Source organism: Chiloscyllium punctatum, chromosome 1 (assembly GCF_047496795.1).
Source record: "Chiloscyllium punctatum isolate Juve2018m chromosome 1, sChiPun1.3, whole genome shotgun sequence".
NCBI lineage: Eukaryota > Metazoa > Chordata > Chondrichthyes > Orectolobiformes > Hemiscylliidae > Chiloscyllium > Chiloscyllium punctatum.
In genome coordinates, this window is record NC_092739.1 from 60,660,530 (window position 1) to 60,680,182 (window position 19,653).

At 39.2% G+C, this 19,653-nt stretch overlaps 1 protein-coding gene across 1 annotated transcript in view; it reads left to right on the forward strand.

Annotated features, from left to right (window-relative positions):
• The window catches only part of pcdh7b (protocadherin 7b), a 391,843-nt gene that overhangs the window by 5,485 nt on the left and 366,705 nt on the right, over positions 1-19,653 (forward strand). The window lies entirely within an intron of this gene.

Consider the following 19,653-nt stretch of genomic DNA (forward strand, 5'->3'; position numbering starts at 1 on the left):
ATGGCTCAATGTCTTTATCTTGATATGAATCACTTGAACAACTTTGGTAGCTACACTGTAGCAAATCAAATACTCTCCATGAACTGGAGTCCATGTACAGTGGCAATCACATGTTACAGTTGTGCATCTATTCCTACTAAAATATAGAAGACTTTTACTTATTTAAATCACTAAAAGTAATAAGACTGTTAGTGATGAATGAGATCAGGCACACATCTTTGAGAATGTCCATTTATTGTTAAGTAATTTTCTAAAACCTCAGTAGTGTGGCTTTTAAAGTTTTATTTTAAATGTCTAAAAATATAGGTTTTACTTGCTATATTAATATTACTGCAAACTTCAAAGTATACAAATAGGTTTAGTATTACATTTCTTTGCAACTTTCTGGGAACATGTTGAATCTGATTGATATGTAAAATTACAATCCTAGACTATTCTAACAGTGATAAACTTCTGAACACCATTGTGAAAGCGATTTGAAGTAGAATTCTGAGGCAATACGTTTAAAATCCTTATTACCTTTACAATAAACTATGACAGGTCATAGCTCGACCCCTTTTTTTACAAATATGTGTTGAATGATCGGTATTCTCTCCCCAAAATAGTAAAACAGGCTAAACAATTTTCTGATTATTGTGCCTATTCTAAGTGTGTGTGATGAATGAAATGTCACAATGGTTGCATATATTCTTCCATTAAATCCAAATGATAGATACTCTGATGCATTTGGAACTAATTAAATGGAAGGCATGTTTTGTTTCTTGTGTACAAACACCAAAGCTTAGCTGCATCAGAAACTTGCATTTTGTATTTATTAATTCAGTACGGGAATGTAGAATTGGAGTTAAGCTTGGACAAAACAACAAGGTTTGCACACTGCATTTGGTGTAAATGATAGTTTTTCTTGCTATCTACCTACTGCGGATCAAATGTATAATACTTTTTTTTCATGAAGTTAAAAAAATATGCTGGGCTGTGCTTCTGTGGCAGAAAAAAATAAATATCAATATAATGACAATAGCTTCAAGTCAAGATAAAAATATACTCACATAAATTATAACTTCAGGCTATTGATATGTATTTGTATTTTGTGTCCTATTCTTCAATATTAAGCAACGCCTCATTCAAGTAAATTATCTGTGAATCATTGTTCTGTTCAGGTTATCTTGGTCTGTGTATTTTTGAGAGATTGTCAGCGTAATAAAAGGCTATGTAAACTTTCCCATATATTTAGTCAAGAGCTAGAATTAAAGAAGCTGCTAAAGTCAACGAATGATATTTATACTGAAGCTTAAGAAACCCAATCTGTTTCAAATATTCCATGTAAATTTCTATTAGCATTCATGGCAGAAATAAAAAACAATACATATTCCAAATTAATTCTGAAAATAAACAATGAATATTGTCATTTATCATTATAAATGCCTTTACAATGAGATAAATAATAGCATTCAAATCTGTCTTAACCAAGTGTGGAGGAAGTTGAAGGTAATTAGACAAATGAGATTTTTAGGCAGCTGAGCATCTCTGTTGTTTGATATGGATTTCTTTGGATGCAAGTCAAATGAAACAACAATTTGCAATTCTGCTATCTCGCTGTGGAATGCACATCAATGAGCCATTGGCTTTGTTGATAATATCTTCAGCATTTTGATCTTTATTAATTTTATGCATCTTTTCAATTGAACCAAAGTTAAATTATAGTTAATTGAAGTCTGAGAGGATTTTTAATTAATCTATTTCTTATTCCTGTTTCACTACCTGTAACAGTGCTTCATCATAGATGAAGGTGGAAAACATATTTTCATATCTGTTGTGATATTGTGCTTATGTGACCTGGGTGTAAAAGTACACTTTAACTAACTTTAGGACACTGGATTCATTGAAAAGCACATTGGAGAAAGCTGTGCCTGACTGCACAGAGGTGTGGGGGTTCCATTTGATTGTTTTTGCCATCTTCCTGTTTATGACTGTGTGAAGTGGGATTTAAATTTACCCATCATATATTCAGATTTAGCTATTTAAAGCCATGACCATAAACGTGTGCCTGTAAATAATTAAATTTGATATCTTTCAGCTTTAAAATCCACATCTAATTATTTACATACACCACAAGGAACTTGTAGTTGGGAATTGAGGAACTTAGCCTCAGAACGTAGTTGAGTGCACAATGTACAAACCTTAAAACTGTGTCAGTATCAAGTTTTGTTCATGTCTTGCAACTGAAGAAAGCCATTTAATAAACCTTCAACGGAGTGTGAGCAAAGACTAAATGAATTATACATGTTGGCCTTTGCGTGCTGATGCTGTTGTGTCACAGTAGTAGTGTTTCTACCTTTGAGACAGGAGATGTGGATTCAAGTCCCACCTACTCTAGAGGTATGTCATAACATTGCTGAGTAGGTTGATTAGAAAATAGGTTATAATACAGCTAATTCTCTCAGACTGTGATTTGTGGAATGCAGTTTTCAGTGGACAGCATATCACTGTTGATCTTGCTAAGTCAGCAGTAAAGTATTTTGTGTGTGCATTCCTGGTCCCAAGAATAAAGATCTGCTTCTTGGGTGACATTTTAGATAGTCAGCTTTTTTTCAACATTAAACATTTTGAAGCGTGAGCACTCACCTGGGAAACTTTTAAAATGTATCACTACACCTGTGTGGAATTATATTGCATACAATGTAACATTAGGCCAGTGTAAGAGAGCCTTCTTGGAGGAGTTTCACACTTTTGCATTCACTTTGATGCCCAAGTTACATGGCCATTTTCAAACTTGATGCATTTCCAAAACAGCATCAAGCAAATGCAGAAGTAAAAGGTACATGCAGCAAATCCTAGCTACTACAGTATTTACTGCTTGTTTAGTAATGTCCAGAAGACTTTGACCCAGGTTCGGACAGTATTACTTGTATGCCAGTTCAGTTAAGGCTGATGGCTGCCACACCAAGAAGAACAGGGATGTTTTAGTTGTGTTTAAAGAACATAGCAGCTTTCATGGCTAAATGCTAGTTCAGTAGTGACCAGAATTGTTGAATTTACAGATGACAAAGTTTATACTTATTTGGATCTTTATATAGTTCTATTGCCAAACATTTCACTTGCTATTAAATTCAGTGTTGTCAATATATACAAAACAGTCGGCTTGATTTTTTGATTTTGTTTCTTTCAATTCCAGAAAGAGTGTGAATAATGTATAAAAGTACTTGCATGTCCTCATTTTATTCTAAATTGGTTCAGTAATTAAAGCAATGCAAACAACTGAGTACAGTGTCATTTTATTAGCAACAGAGAAATAATATTCAAAATATCCTATGCTTTCTTTTCCTTCTGTTGAAAACGTTATAACATGAAGCATGTACACTTCTAAAGATATATCTAATATAAAAGGACTAATAAAAGGCCTTTCTTTCATGTTTGCTTTACAAAATAAAAGTTCTAGAAAATTAAAGTAACAAATAATTGGTTGTTTTATATGGGTGTTTCATGTATTGGTCCGAAGATCTCTTGATTGAAAGTGAGATTGCATGTAAGACATGCTTAACTTTACCTAAAGGCAGCACAATTAATGTTCTTCTGATGGTTTAGTGGATGAATGCCTTTCGCCTAATTTAAGTCACCTGGATTACAGTAATCGTATTCAGATTGGTTGCCCATGGTTCAGGCAGATAAAATTGATGGAATACCAAATAATAATAACTCCCTTAGGAGAGGGTATATTTGTATGTACACTAGGTTCATCTGTGATGTCATCCACTTTAAAATATTCAGCTGACTGGACAGAAAAATAGCTTATTGGCTAATGAAGTAGAGTAATTGCATAAATGATTGCAGTTGCAGTTCATAATTTCATTACATTGGTATTTCTTTCTCACTAATGCAATGATATTTTACTCACTTTTTCTTTCCCTCTTCCATATCTGTCTCATACTTGTTTATGTTTATGATTTATGATTTGTGTGTATTTTATATCTTTTCATTTTTCTACATTTGTTTGTGTTTCTCTCTTTATCTTTAAAATCATGATGGAATCACCTCCAGTCTTGCTTCCAATTGGCTCATTTATTTTATGATATCCAAAGAAGTCATCTAAATGGAATTGGTGCAGCTTCATTTAAGCAAAATACATAGAAAGCACTGGAAATGCTGCGTGTAATATAAACGCTTTATGTAGTGCCTTTTATTTTACTACATTGAATGCAAAATCTTTTACAAGACAGCAATTTGCATATTTCACAACTAAGAATAGTAAAGATCATACTAAACTGATTCAAAGCTCTGCACTACTTTGGAATCTTTATAACTTTGAAAATAAAGGATACATAAGCAAAAGAGCTACTACAGAGAGTTAAGTGCAATATGTGTAATTGGAAATAAATAATTAGTCAAACACATATTTATAAATATAGTGAAATTATCTAACCTGACCCTTAGTGTTATGTCTTTAGCTAGTACTGTGCAGATTTCATCATCATCCAAAAATAGTATTTTTTGTATTGACTTTTAGATAATATAAATTTAAATTTACACAAGTTTAAAAGATTATCAGTACTTAGCTAGAAAAATAACACATATTACTTCGTCATATCCCATTTATGTGACCAAGCCTGCAACCCCCAGATCCCTTGAATGACTAAAAAAGTCAAATTGTGGAGGGTTCTTGTAATCTATGAAATAAAGTTTACAAAAATCAACAATGGCTTTGTCATCTGTCACATTTTGTGCAGGTTAGGTGAATTGGCTGTTCTGAAATTGTCATGGTGTGATTGAATGTGTGTTCAGGTAGATTGGTCATGATAAATGTAGGGTTATGGGATTCAGTAGAGAGCTGGGTTTGGACAGTTGTTGTGAACTCGATGGGCTGAATGGCCTCCTTTTCCACTGTAGGTATTCTATTAGTCTACCTAACAAAAAAGAAGTAAACTCACCAATTTTTGAAGAGTAGAATATTCCTTTGCAAGGAATAGCATCTCTATATTATTCCTTATGTGAGAAAAAATTATTCCAATGAAAGCTTCTAAAATTGTGGTTTGTTTTGTTTTAGATTAGGCCTGAACAATTTATGAAACCATGTTTGAGTGATAAAATGACCTTTGCTGTCAAAGAATAAACAGATAATATTACAGTCCAGCATAAGAGCAAGCTGTGTTGCCTTACTACGCCAGGAATTTGGGTTCCATTCTAGCCTTGGGTGACTTTGTCGAGTTTGCATGTTCTCTGTGTGTTTGCATGGATTTCCTCTGGGTATTTCGGTTCCCTCCCACAGTCCAAAGATGTGCAGGATAGATGAATTGGCCATGTTACATTGCTCATAGTGTCCAGGAATGTTTAGGTTAGGTGGATTAGCTATGGGAAATGCAGGGTTATGGGGATAGGTTAGGGGGTTGGGTCTCATTGGAATGCTGTTTGGAAGGTTAGTACAGACCTGATGGGCCAAATGACCTGTTTCCACACTGTAGAGTTCTGTGATTGTATGATTCTATGATTTTATGATGGAAAAATTGCCAACAGGTGGCATCACATTGTTGTAATTGCTACTCCATAGTTTCATTTTTAACAAACTGATTTCAGAAACTTTCTTTTTTAAAAACATCTTTCATAGCATGGCCAATGTCAACCAATGTAAATAAGCAAACTTTCACTTCAAGTAATCTTTTTTTGATAGAAAATGACCATAGTCACAGGTCTGAAAGCAGCACTCCATGCATGTATTTGAATGACATGTGTTAGTCTTTCTTTTCTTAAACTATAAAGATGTCATTCAATGCTGTCACTATGGCTGAGTGCTGTTATTACTGTGCTAGACAATGTCATGTAAAGATGAAACAGCTATACAATGATGTTCTGCTCTCTGAATTCAAACTGGTAATCACAGATAAATTATTTAATACTTAAAATATCTGTTTTTTTTGTTCTTGTTTCAAGAACAAAATAATGAGAATTAGAGATCGAAGAAAGGAATGTAATATGGAGATTAGTATCATAATATTGTTAAGTAAAACCATCTTAAAGTGTGCTATATCCATATACACATAAATTACCTATTGTCTTTAAAGATGTAGCTGTAACATAAAAAGATTTGTGTTTTTTTGTACCTTTCACAACTATAGGACATACCAAATCACTTTACAACCAGAGTCATAGAGTCGTACAGCACGGAAATAGACCCTTCGGCCCAACTCGTTCATGCCGATTAGGCTTCCTAAACCAAACCACTCCTGTTTGCTTGCATTTGGCCCATATTTTTTGAAACTTTTCCTATCTATGTACTTGCTCAAATGTCTGTTAGATATTGTAAGTGTACCCGCCTCTACCACTTTCTCCAAGAGCTCATTCCATAGAAGTACCTGCGTGAAAAAGTTGGCCTTCAGGTTCTTTTTAAATCTTTCCCCTCTCAACCTAAAACTTTGCCCTTTAGATTTGGACTCCCCTATCCTGGGGAAAAGACCTTTGCTGTTCACCTTATCTGCCCCTAATGATTTCATAAACCTTTATAAGGTCACCCATCAGCTTCCTATACTCCAGGGGCAAAGGTCCCAGCCTATCTAGCCTCTCCTTATAACTCAAATCTTCTAGTCTCTGTAACATTATTGTAAATTTTTTTGCACCCTTTCCAGTTTAATGGCATGCTTCCGATAACAGGGCAACCAGCATTGTATGCAGTACTCCAGATGTAGCCTCACCAATGTCTTGTACAGCTGTAACACCATGTCCCATTGTACTCAGTGCTTTGACCAACAAAAGCAAGTGTGCCAAACACCTTCTTCACCACTCTATCTACCTGTGATGCCACTTTCAAGGAACTGTGTACCTGCATCCATCGTGCTCTCTGTTTGCCAACACTCCTTAGGCTCTAACATTAACTGTGGAAGTCTATCTTGGTTTGTCTTACCAAGATCCAACACCTCGCATTTAATTAAACTTCATCTTCCTATCCTGGACCCACTGGCCTAATTGATCAAGATCCCACTGTACTCTTAGATAACATTCTCACTATCCACAATGCCACCAGTTTTGGTGTCATCTGCAAATGCATCCAATTTAGTTTTTATTAATGATGAATAATAGTGGATCCTCCTGGCACAGCTGGTCACAGGCCTCTCGTGTGAACAGCAACTCTCTACCAACACCCTCTGTCTTCTACTGTCAAGCCAACTGGATAGCTCTCCTTGGATCCCATCTGATCTGACCTTACTAACCAGTCTACCATGCAGAACCTCATTGAAGGCCTTGCTGAAGTCTATGTAGTACAGACAAAAAAAATGCAGATGCTGGAATCCAAAGTAGACAGGCAGGACGCTGGAAGAACACAGCAAGCCAGGCAGCATCAGGAGGTGGAGAAGGCGATGTTTCGGGTATAACCCTTCTTCAGAATTGGGGATGGGTTTAGGGGGAGCTGCAGATAGAGAAGGTGACAGGGTGGTGAAGTGGGGAGAGGTGAAGATGGGTAGAGAGTACAGTTCATACCTTCTACCTGTATTCACCTATTCTCACTTCACTACCCTGCCCTTTATCGGCAGCCCCCCCTACATCCATACCCAGTCCTGAAGAAAGGTGACACCCGAAATGTCGAATTCTCCACCCCCTGATGCTGCCTGGAGGTCTATGTAGTAAACATCTATCACTCTGCCCTCATTGATCTTCTTGGTAACCTGTTCAAAAATTCAATCAAATTTATGACTCACAGTTTTCCACGCACAAATCCATGCTGACTATCCCAAATCAGTCCTTGCCTTTCCGAATGCATGGAGATCCTGTCTCTCAGAATCCCCTCGAACAACTCACCACTGAACTTCTCACCAGTCAGGCTTTTCTTTGAAGCCTTTCTTAAATAATGGCCCAACATTAGCCAACCACCAGTCTTCTATCACCTTGACCATAGCTGTTGATGATACAGATATATGATATATCTGCTAGGAGCCCCACAATTGATTCCCTAGCTTAGAGTCATCGAGATGTACAGCATGGAAGCAGATCCTTTGGTCCAAATTGTCCATGTCATCCAGATATCCTAGCCTAATCTAGTCGCATTTGCCAGCACTTGGCCCATATCCCTCTAAACCCTACCTCTTCGTATACTCATCCAGATGCCTTTTAAATGCTGCAATTGTACCGCCTCCACCACTTCCACTGGCAGCACATTCCATACATGCACCACCCTCTGTGTGAGAATGTTGTCCCTTAGATCCCTTTTATATCTTTCACCCTATACATATGCCCTCTTGTTCTGGTCTCCCCCATCCCAGGGAAAATACCTTGTCTATTTATGCTATCCACGCCCCTCATGATTTTATAAACCTCTATAAGGTCACCCTTCAGCCTCTGACGCTCCAGGGAAAACAGCCTCAGCCTGTTCACATCTCCCTATAGCTCAAATCCTCCAACCCTGGCAACATCCTTGTACATCTTTTTTTAACCTTTTCAAGTTTCACAACATCCTTCCAATAGGAAGCAGACCAGAATTTCATGCAATATTCCAAAAGTGGCCTAACCAATGTCCTGTACAGCTGCAATATGACCTCCCAACTCCTGTACTCAGTGCTCTGGCCACTAAAGGAAAGCATGCCAATTGCCTTCTTCACTATCCTATCTACCTGCGACTCCACTTTCAAGGAGCTATGAAACTGCACTCCAAGGTCTCTTTGTTCAAACACACTCCCTTGGACCTTACCATTAAGTGTATAGGTCCTGCTCTTCCCATAATGACTTGGGATGCACTTGATTAGGTTCCAGGGGTTTATCTACATTCATGCATTTTAATATTCCTACTTGTCCTTTTCTGGGATATGGACTGTCTTCAAGACAGTACTGTTTACTCCCCTGAATTCCCTAGCTTCCATGCCTTTCTCCATGGTAAATATTGATGAGAAATGTTCATTTAGGATCTCATTCATCTCCTATGGTTCCACATATAGACCATATAGCGACCTTGTTGATCTTTGAGGTGCTATTCTGTGCTTAGTTTGTCCTTATTATACTTGTAGAATCTCTTTGGATTCTTCTTTACTTATCTGCCAAAGCATGTCTCCCCTTTTGCAGTACTGATTTCTCTCTTAAGTGAACTCCAACACCACCCATACTTCTGAATGGATTCACTTGATCCCAGCTGCTGATACCTGGTCAATATCTCTGGTCATCCAGTGCTCAATACTGTCAACCTTGCCCTTCACACTCTTAGGAACATGCTAGCCCTGAACTCTTGTTATCTTGAAAGTCTCCCACTTGCCAGATGTCCCATTTCCTCCAAATGGTCTCCCCCACTCAATATTTGAAAGTTCTTGTCTAATACTATAAAAATTGCCCCAATGTAGAACTTTAACTTGTGGAGACTGTTCTTTTCCATAACTATGTTAAAACTAATAGAATTATGGTCACTGGTCCCAAAGTGTTCCCCTAATAGCATCTCAGGCCCTGCCTTATTTCCCAATAGGAGGCCGAGATTTGCACCTTGTCTACTGCTATCTGCAATCTTCCTACATACTTCCTCCTCAATTTTCCACTTACTATTGGGGGACCTAGTACAATCCCATCAGTGTGATCACTTCCTGTTTCTCAGTTCGCCTCTTTGGATGATCGCACAGGAATATCTTAAGTATTATTATGATGTTTTCCCTGATCAAAAATGCAACTCGCCTCCTCACTTGGCTCCAGTTCTATCCTTCCTGTAGCATTTGTACCACGGAACTTTGAGCTACCTGTCCAGTCCCTACCTCGGCTATTATTCTGCAGTAGCTATAATATCCCAGTCTCATTTTTCCCAACCATCCCCTAAGTTCATCTGCTTGATCTGTCAGGCCTCTTGCATTGAAATAAATGCAGTTCAATTCATGAGTCTTCTGTCGTTCCCTGCCAGTCTCTTGCTTGCCTTGTCTATTTAACTTGGCTTCTTTAACTTTTGTACTAGCCTCAACCTTCTCTTTTGTTTCACTGTTTAGTGTCTCACCCTCTTGCCAAACTAGTTTAAATCCTCTTGATATGCTCTTGCAAATGTCCCCAACAGGATTTTGGACCTCTTCCAGATCAGGTGTGACTCATCCTCTTGTACAGGTCATCTCTGCTCCAGAAGAGATCCCAATGATGCAAATAATCTGAATTCTTGTCCCTTGCAACAGGTCCTCAGCCACACATTGAACTGCCCTATCCTCCACTTCCTACTCTCACTTACTCATGGCACCAATGGTAATACAGAGATTACTTCCCTTGAGGTCCAGCTTTTTAACCTCTTGCCTAACTTCATATATTGACTGTATCTATCGTTAGTACCAATGTCTGCAACAACCTCCAGCTGATTGTGCTCCCCTTTAAGCATTTGCCACAACCGTTTCATGATATCCTTGACCAGCCATCAGGGAGGCAACATACTATCTCGTTTGCAGCCACAGAAAACCCTCACTAGAGATTCCCCTATCACAATTGCTCACTTGGACTTTGCCATATCCTACTTTATAACAGAGCCAGTCTTGTGGCACAGACCTAGCTGCTGTTTTCCACTAATAGGTTATTCCCCTCAACAGTATCCAAAACAGAATACTTATTTGAGGGGTATAGCCATAGGAGACTTTGCACTACCTGCCTACCTCTCCTGATGATCACCCATCTACCTGATTGAACCTGTGGTGACCACCTTCCTGAAGCTACTATCCTATTCTCTGCCTCCTGTATACTCCTCAGTGTGCTCAACTGCCACTCCCATGATCCAGACAGTTTGAGATGATCTGAAGCTGGACACAAACCCCGAATGTCCTTTAGGGAAGGGAACTGCCATCCTTACCTGGTCTGGCCTACATGTGACTCCTATCCCACGCAATGTTGTTGACTCTGAACTGCCCTCTTAGGGATGGGCAATAAATGCTGGCCTAGCAAGCGATGTCCACATCCTGTGAATGAATTAAGAAAAAGACATAGTCACCTGTGATACTTGACTGCTCCCTGAGCTCCCACATCTGACGGGAGGAGCATACCACTTCACTGACTGCCATCTCTGTTCCATTTAACATCTACCGTTCTTAAGAAAAAAAATTCTTGCCTTTCCCTTATCTTGTTGCTGTTTGCCCTCCTCAGCAAAGCCCGGTATTCACCTAAGTCCACACATAGACCTACCGGCAGCACTTTGATCACAAAACAGCTCCTCTCGAAAATGTCTTCTCCGCTAGGGACTGCCTCCCTTCAGTTCTTTGCCTGGTGGTTGCTGGTGAAGCTAACAACTCCTTACCTCCAACAGACTTTGTTAAGCTTTTTCCAATCTCCCATACTCCTGTTTGCTGCCTGAATGATCACTGGTGAAACCTCCTATTGGAATATGCATCATACAGCAGCTAGTCCATACACAGCAAACATTCACAAACACCAATGTGATAATGATTGGAGAATTTATTTTTGTGACTACATTTTTTATCCTTTAATGGGATATAAGCAGATCCCAAATTGTCCTGGACAAGGTGTTGGTGAGCTACCGTCTAACTTTGTGGTTTGCAATTCTAGTGGACTGTTCAAAAATCATTTAGGCCAGACAAGATAAAGACAGCAGATTTACTGACCTAAAAAGCATTTGTGATCCATATAGTTTTTAAAACAATCCAATAGTTTCATTATTGAGCTGAGTTTTTTATCCAGTCACCACTCACTGAGATTGTGCTGTCAAGCGATACTATTCCTGGAGTCAAAAAAGTTAAAATACAACAAGGACACAATAAGTTTATGATCTACCTCTTTTCTCTACCCTGGTTGACAGAATGCACAGACCAGGTTTCAGTATGGGACAAGAATTACTATTTATAAAAAGCACGTAGATGCTAGCTACAAGTAAATAGATATTAACCACTAGCATATAACATTACAAATTAATATTCTAATCCCAATTGAATCCTGCTCCCCCGCCCCCCCACATGGCCATAGACACACGCTCATACACAGAGAGACAGTAATGCAAAAAATTACGTTATGTGAGGAGGGAACATTTTGACACAAAAAGTTACTTGATTTTTGTTCATAAGAGTTGCTGAGTTGAATCTTTTTTTTTGCTGGTCAGAACACTGTTTCTCAGTTGTCCTTCTCCGGATGCTTGCATATTTTGCAAGAAGTTGGTTTACTTGTTAAAATCGTCTCTGACTTATTATTTAAAAGTTAAAACTTGCAGCAACTATTAAATGAAGGATAAACTGTTTTTTGTCAGATTTAAAGTGGCTTATCGCAGAGAACAAAGAGAGAGCTCCTGGTAGGTGGAGACCTAATTGAAACCTTTGTGTGATTTCCAGCCCCAATCTGTTCACTTATCTGAGAATCAATCATATAGTTGTTAGTAGGTGGAAAGTCTTTGTCACCAGTAACTGGTCACTAGCCCACAAACCAATCAGCTTCTTGTTTGCAACTAAACTCCATTTGTTCACGGTTTGGAGATGCCTGTGTTAGACTGGGGTGTACAAAGTTAAAAATCATACAACACTGGGTTGTAGTCCAACAGGTTTATTTGGAAGCACGAACTTTTGGTGCGCTGCTCCTTCATCGGTTGGTTGTGGAGTATAAGATTGTAAGACACAGAATTTATAGCAAGAGTTAAATTCTGTGTATTACGATCTTATACTCCACAACCACCTGATGAAGGAACAGCATTCCCATTAGTTCACAGCATCTCAGCTCTCAATCATCTACAGATGTTACTGTAACGTCTTGCTGTACAAACTGTTCACAATGAGTAGCAAGTTACTGGCTTTTAAATCATGCAGCAATCCTTAGTTTGTTAAAAAGAGTTATTCTTCCAGTTCCATAAATTAAAAACTCAAAAACAAAAAGGCACAGTTTTTACGCAAGATTTTAAAAACAAAATCTGCACTGTGGCAGGATTTCAACTCATGTCTCCAGAAAATTTGCCCATTCTTTTCTTCGTTGTTGCAATGCTGTGAAACAAGTTGTCATTCCAGGGCATTTTGCCATTCATAGTGTTTGTAAATGCACTTTATTCTTTTCATTTGGACTCGAAGTGCTGTGATATTCATGTCTCTACTTTGACAGTGGGGAATGCAAGAATCTTGGAGATGAAATAACAGTAGGCGGGATATAAGTTTGGATTGCATATTTCCTGAATGCAGACTGAGATGGACTTCAAGGTGGCAGGGATTGAAGCACCTTTTTAATGGAATAGTATTTGCAAGGATCAACATGTATCAGATGTTTATAGTTTCATCTAATTGGAATAAGTAGCCTTTTACCCGGACAAGGCATTTATCACTTTCAAAGTAAATAAAACATTAGGGAAGCTGTTAACCCCTGATTAACAAAAAAACTAAGCGTCAGGAACATTGTTGCATCTTGGTCTGTTCTCTCACATCTGTAAATTTCCATTTGCTTTAGAATAAAAAAAACTAGTTCAGGTTTACCTGAGCTAGTTATTTAAGATTCCAATAGACATTGATTCATGTTGAACTTAAACACCTCAAAAATAATTGTATTAATTGAAAGACAATTTGAATTTGAGCAATGCTCGGTATTATTTCTCAATGGCAGTAAATGATCTGCAATGACATTATAAAACAGCAATTCGTGGAATGACTAGTATTATAATGTAATTGGTTTAGTCAGCATTGTTACACTGGCAGAGGACCAATTTGCTTTATATTTGAGTTAGATCATGTTCTTTAATAAGTTTACCTAATTTAGATTTTAAAGACCCATTCCGATGACACATTTGGAATCAATTTTGGTGCAGCAGTAAATCAATCCACAGATCATAGGTTCGCAAAATAAATGCCAGCTTAAGTTAAATATATAAAACAGATATTAGATATAAATATAGAATATAATTTTTAATTCCTACAGTGTGGAAACAGGCCATTCGGCCCAACAAGTCCACGGCAACCCTCCAAAGTTTATCCCAGCCACACTCATCCCCCACCTGGTTCCTATAACACTGCATTTCCCATAGCTAAGCTACACGTCCCTGAACACTGTGGGAAAGTTAGCATGGCCAATCCACCTAACTTGCACATTTTTGGACTGTGTGAGGAAACCAAAGAACTTGGCAGAAAACCACGCAGACACAGGGAGAACGTGCAAACTCCACGCAGGCAATCACCCAAGGGTGAGGCAGCAGTGCTAACTACTGAGGCACTGTGCCACTGTTTGCTGTTTTTGGCTACCAGTTCAAGATTTTTTAAGTGACTGGTTGAAGTTGGAATCATAATCAGGTAACATAAAAATTGCTGCATAGCTATTGGGAGACTACTTGAAAGATTTGATCATTTTCGGCATGCACAGTTTTATCTTGGTTAATTTTGTTACAAACTTGGGTTATGGTTATTTGAAAAAACACTCAGAAAAATGTCACTACAATGCAGTATATTTAAACATAGAGTCATAGTGATGTACAGCATGGAAACAGACCCTTCAGTCCAACCCTTCCATGCCGACCAGATATCCCAACCCAATCTAGTCCCACCTGCCAGCACCTGGCCCATATCCCTCCAAACCCTTCCTATTCATATACCCAGCCAAATGCCTCTTAAATGTTGCAATTGTACCAGCCTCCACCACATCCTCTGGCAGCTCATTCCATACACATACCACCCTCTGCGTGAAAATGTTGCCCCTTAAGAGTCTTTTATATCTTTCCCCTCTCACCTAAACCTATGCCCTCTAGTTCTGGACTCCCTGACCCCAGGGAAAAGACTTTGTCTATTTATCCTATCCATGCCCCTCATAATTTTGTAAACCTCTATAAGGTCACCCCTCAGCCTCCGACGCTCCAGGGAAAACAGCCCCAGCCTGTTCAGCCTCTCCCTGTAGCTCAGATCCTCCAACCCTGGCAACATCCTTGTAAATCTTTTCTGAACCCTTTCATGTTTCACAACATCTTTCTGATAGGAAGGAGTCCAGAATTGCACACAATATTCCAACAGTGGCCTAACCGATGTCCTGTACAGCCGCAACATGACCTCCCAACTCCTGTACTCAATACTCTGACCAATAATGGAAAGCATACCAAACCCCTTCTTCACTCTCCTATCTACCTGTGACTCCACTTTCAAGGACCTATGAACCTGTACTCCAAGGTCTCTTTCTTCAGCAACACTTCCTAGGACCTTACCATTAAGTGTATAAGTCCTGCTAAGATTTTCTTTCCCAAAATGCAGCACCTTGCATTTATCTGAATTAAACTCCATCTGCCACTTCTCAGCCCATTGGCCCATCTGGTCCAGATCCTGTTGTAATCTGAGGTACAAATATCTCAGCAAGAGGCCCAGCAATCACTTCTCTGGCTTCCCACAGAGTTCTCGGGTACACCTGATCAGGTCTTGGGGATTTATCCACTTTTAGCCGTTTCGAGGCATCCAGCACTTCCTCCTCTGTAATCTGGACATTTTACAGCTTATATCTTCCATATCCTTTTCCACAGTAAATACTGATGCAAAATGTTCTTTTAGTATCTCCCCCATTTTCTGTGGCTCCACGCAAAGGCCGCCTTCCTGATCTTTGAGGGGCCCTATTCTTTCCCTAGTTACCCTTTTGTCCTTAATATATTTGTAAAAACCCTTTGGATTCTCTTTAACTCAATTTGCCAAAGCTATCTCATGTCCCCATTTTGCCCTCCTGAGTTCCCTCTTAAGTATACTCCAACTTCCTTTATACTCTTTTCAGGATTCACTTGATCTATCCTGTCTATACCTGACATATGCTTCCTTCTTTTTCTTAACTAAACCCTCAATTTCTTTCGTCATCCAGCATTCCCTATACCTACAAGCCTTTCCTTTCACCCTGACAGGAATATACTTTCTCTGGATTCTTGTTATCTCATTTCTGAAGGCTTCCCATTTTCCAGCCGTCCCTTTACCTGCGAACATCTGCCTCCAATCAGCTTTTGAAAGTTCTTGCCTAATACCTTCAAAATTGGTCTTTCTCCAATTTAGAACTTCAACTTTTAGATCTGGTCTATCCTTTTCCATCACTATTTTAAAACGAACAGAATTATGGTCGCTGGCCCCAAAGTGCTCCCCCACTAACACCTCAGTCACCTGCCCTGCCTTATTTCCCAAGAGTATGTCAAGTTTTGCACCTTCTCTAGTAGGTACATCCACATACTGAATCAGAAAATAGTCTTGTGCACACTTAGGAAATTCTTCTCCATCTAAACCTTTAACACTATGGAAATCCCAATCGATGTTGGAAAGTTAAAATCCCCTCCATAACTACCCTATTATTCTTACAGATAGCTGAGTTCTCCTTACAAGTTTGTTTCTCAATTTCCCTCTGACTATTAGGGGGTCTATGATACAATCCCAATAGGATGATTATCCCTTTCCTATTTCTCAGTTCCACCCAAATAACTTCCCTGGATGTATTTCCTGGAATATCCTCCCTCAGCACAGCTGTAATGCTATCCCTTATCAAAAATGCCACTTCCCTTCCTCTCTTGCCTCCCTTTCTGTTGCATTTGTATCCTGGAACATTAACCTGCCAGTCCTGCCCATCCCTGAGCCATGTTTCTGTAATTGCTATGATATCCCAGTCCCATGTTCCTAATCATACCCTGAGTTCATCTGCCTTCCCTGTTAGGCCCCTTGCATTGAAATAAATGCAGTTCAATTTTTTAGTTCTGCCTTGTCCCTGCCTGCCCTGACTGATTGACTCACTTCTGTTCTCAGCTGTACCCCTCTCAGATCGATCTCTTTCCTCACTATCTCCCTGGGTCCCACCCCCCCACCTTACTAGTTTAAATCCTCCCAAGCAGTTCTAGCAAATTTCCCTGCCTGTATATTATTCCCCTTCCAATTTTGGTGCAATCTGTCCTTCTTGTACTGGTCACTTCTACCCCAAAAGAGGTTCCAGTGATCCAAAAATGTGAATCTTTCTCCCATACACCAGCTCCTCAGCCATGCATTCATCTGCTCTCTCCTCCTATTCCTGCCCTCACTAGCTCGTAGCACTGGGAGTAATCCAGATATTACTACCCTTGAGGACCTCCTTTTTAAATTTCTGCCTAACTCTCTGTAATCTCCCTTCAGAGTCTCAACCTTTTCCCTTCCTATGTCATTGGTACCAATGTGGACAATGACCTCCTGCTGGCCCTTCTCCCCTGTGAGAACATGCTGCACCCTCTCAGAGACATCCTTGATCTTGCCATCAGGGAAACAACACACCATTCTGCTTTTCCTCTGCTGGCCATAGAAACATCTGTCTGTACCTCTGACTACAGAATCCCCTAACACAATTGATCTCTTGGAAGGCGACGTACCCCTCATGTTGAAACATTTATTTTATGATACAGATCGAGTGAGCATTTACTCTTATTGCTTTGAAGGCAATATATGGAAAGGATGTTTACTCTTGTTAGTATTCTAGAGCTAGAGGATACTGCTTAAAATTAGGACAGATGAGGGAAAATCTTTTATACAGTCATATAGCATGGAAACTGACCCTTCAGTCCAACTCGTCCACGCTGACCAGATATCCTAAATTAATCTAGTCCCATTTACCAGCATTTGGACTATATCCCTCTAAACCTTTTGTATACCCATCCAGATGCCTTTTAAATGTTGCAGTTGTAACAGCCTCCACCACTTCCTCTGGCATATACACACCACTGTTGTGCATCTTTGAAGGTCTGCCTCAGAAGGCATTGGAGGTGGTGTCATGGAATATTTTTAAGGCAGAGATAGGCAAATTCTTGTTAGGTATGATCATCAAAGATTGTTGGGAAGAGATGAAAATGTGGAATTTGGAACACAAGCCAAGTCCTTATTGAATAGCAAAACAGGCTTGAAGGGCCGAATGGATACTCCTGCTCCTAAATCATATGTATGTAAATATTAAAATTTCTTCTCAAATATTGTGCACAATTTAGCAAGCCAGTTCCACGATAGGATGTGCGAACAGAAATTTATTTACAGTCAGAGGCCAGCATTAACCTTTGAAACAATTTTCACTCGTAAGTTGGTGCAATGATAGTCAGAAATTAAATATGTAAGAGATGTAACTTAAATTATAACATAAGATAATTAATAATGCCTTGTCTTGGGCAAAGTTATCTCCATTGAGGTACATCTGCTTTTCTGAGTTGTTTAATGAATGAATTGCCCAATATTAAAATGAAATATTGGGGTCAAAAAATAACATTTCTCTGACCTCTTCACAAATAGTCAATAATTTTCATAGCAAAAATAAGATTTAGAAGATCTTGGGGGAATTTAGAGGGCCAACGGCATGGATTCTGGTGAGACATTTGGAAGAATTGTATGAGAAGTCAGACAAAGTCTTTCTCATCATTACGAGCAATGTGTTGTATTTTCAGGGGTCAAGATGAAACTCTAACGAGGCAGCAACAAGGTGCCTGTTAACACAGATTTTTGAATTGTTACTATGCAGTTTCCTATCCTATTACTCCTTCCAAAGAAACCAGACCCCATTTTCAACTAGAATGGGCCAGAGCCTTGCCATTACCCAGGAATCATGCCAGGCATAACAAACTACAGAGAGTTATGAACACAGCCCAGTTCATTATGCAAGCCAATCTTTCATCTATTGACATCATCTATACTTGTTGCTGCCTCAGGAAGGCTGCCACTATAATCAAAGATCCCTCCCACCCTGGTTACAATTTCTTACATTGGGCAGAAGATACAAAAGATAAAACACACGTATCCACAGATTCAAGAATAGCTTCTTCCCCACTATTATCAGACTTCTGAATGGATCTCTGAAATTTTAAATTTAACTGTTGATCTTGTTCTTTGTGCACCTTCTGTGCAGAGGTAACATTGTATCTTTTGCTCTGCTCTATTATCCTGAAACACTTTATACGGTATATGCATGACTGCACACAAAACAAAACTTTTCACTGTACCGAGGAACAAGTGACAATAATAAATCAAATCAAATTAAGAACTGTTGGACCATGGTGGATTATCTCAGGGAAGCTGAATTTCTTAATCCCCATGTCAGTGTCCTGTTCTAGCTGTGTGAGCCCCAATGTGAATCAGCTCAAAGCTGTTCAATCCTGCCACATCGTGTAGAGAATAGATAAATAAACAATGACCCAAAGGAGGAGGCTGCACACTTAGTTCCATCCTTAATCTTGGCAGAAACCTGGTCATTTGCAGGTCAGTGTAAAAGATGAGCCTGAAGAATTCATATTTATATTGTCAGAATTATCAAGTAAATGATCAACTCTACCAACTGCAGATGGTGGAGATCAGAGTGGAAGTATCCTGAAAGTGAATCAGGAAGGTGCCATAAGGATCCCAAGCGACTGCAAGGCATGAGATGATGTGGGTTGTGTGAGGCAGGTATTTAGGCTTGGGCAGATAATTGAAAAGTAGCAATCAAAAGCTTTTCATCATTTATATACATGATTTGGATGTGAACATAGGAGATATGGTTGGTACGTTTGCAGATGACATCAGCATTGGAGGAGCAGTGGACAGCAAAGAAGGTTACCTCAGAGTACAAAAGTATCTTGATCAAATGGGTCAATGGGCTGAGGAGTTGCAGATGGAGTTTAATTTAGATATGTGTGAGGTGCTGCACTTTGGAAAAAACAAATCAGGGCAGGAGTTATATACTTAATGGCAAAGTCCTGAAAAGTGTTGCTGAACAAAGAGACTTTGGAGTGCAGGTTCATTGTTCCCTGAAAGTGGAGTCACAAGTAAACAGGATAATGAAGAAGGC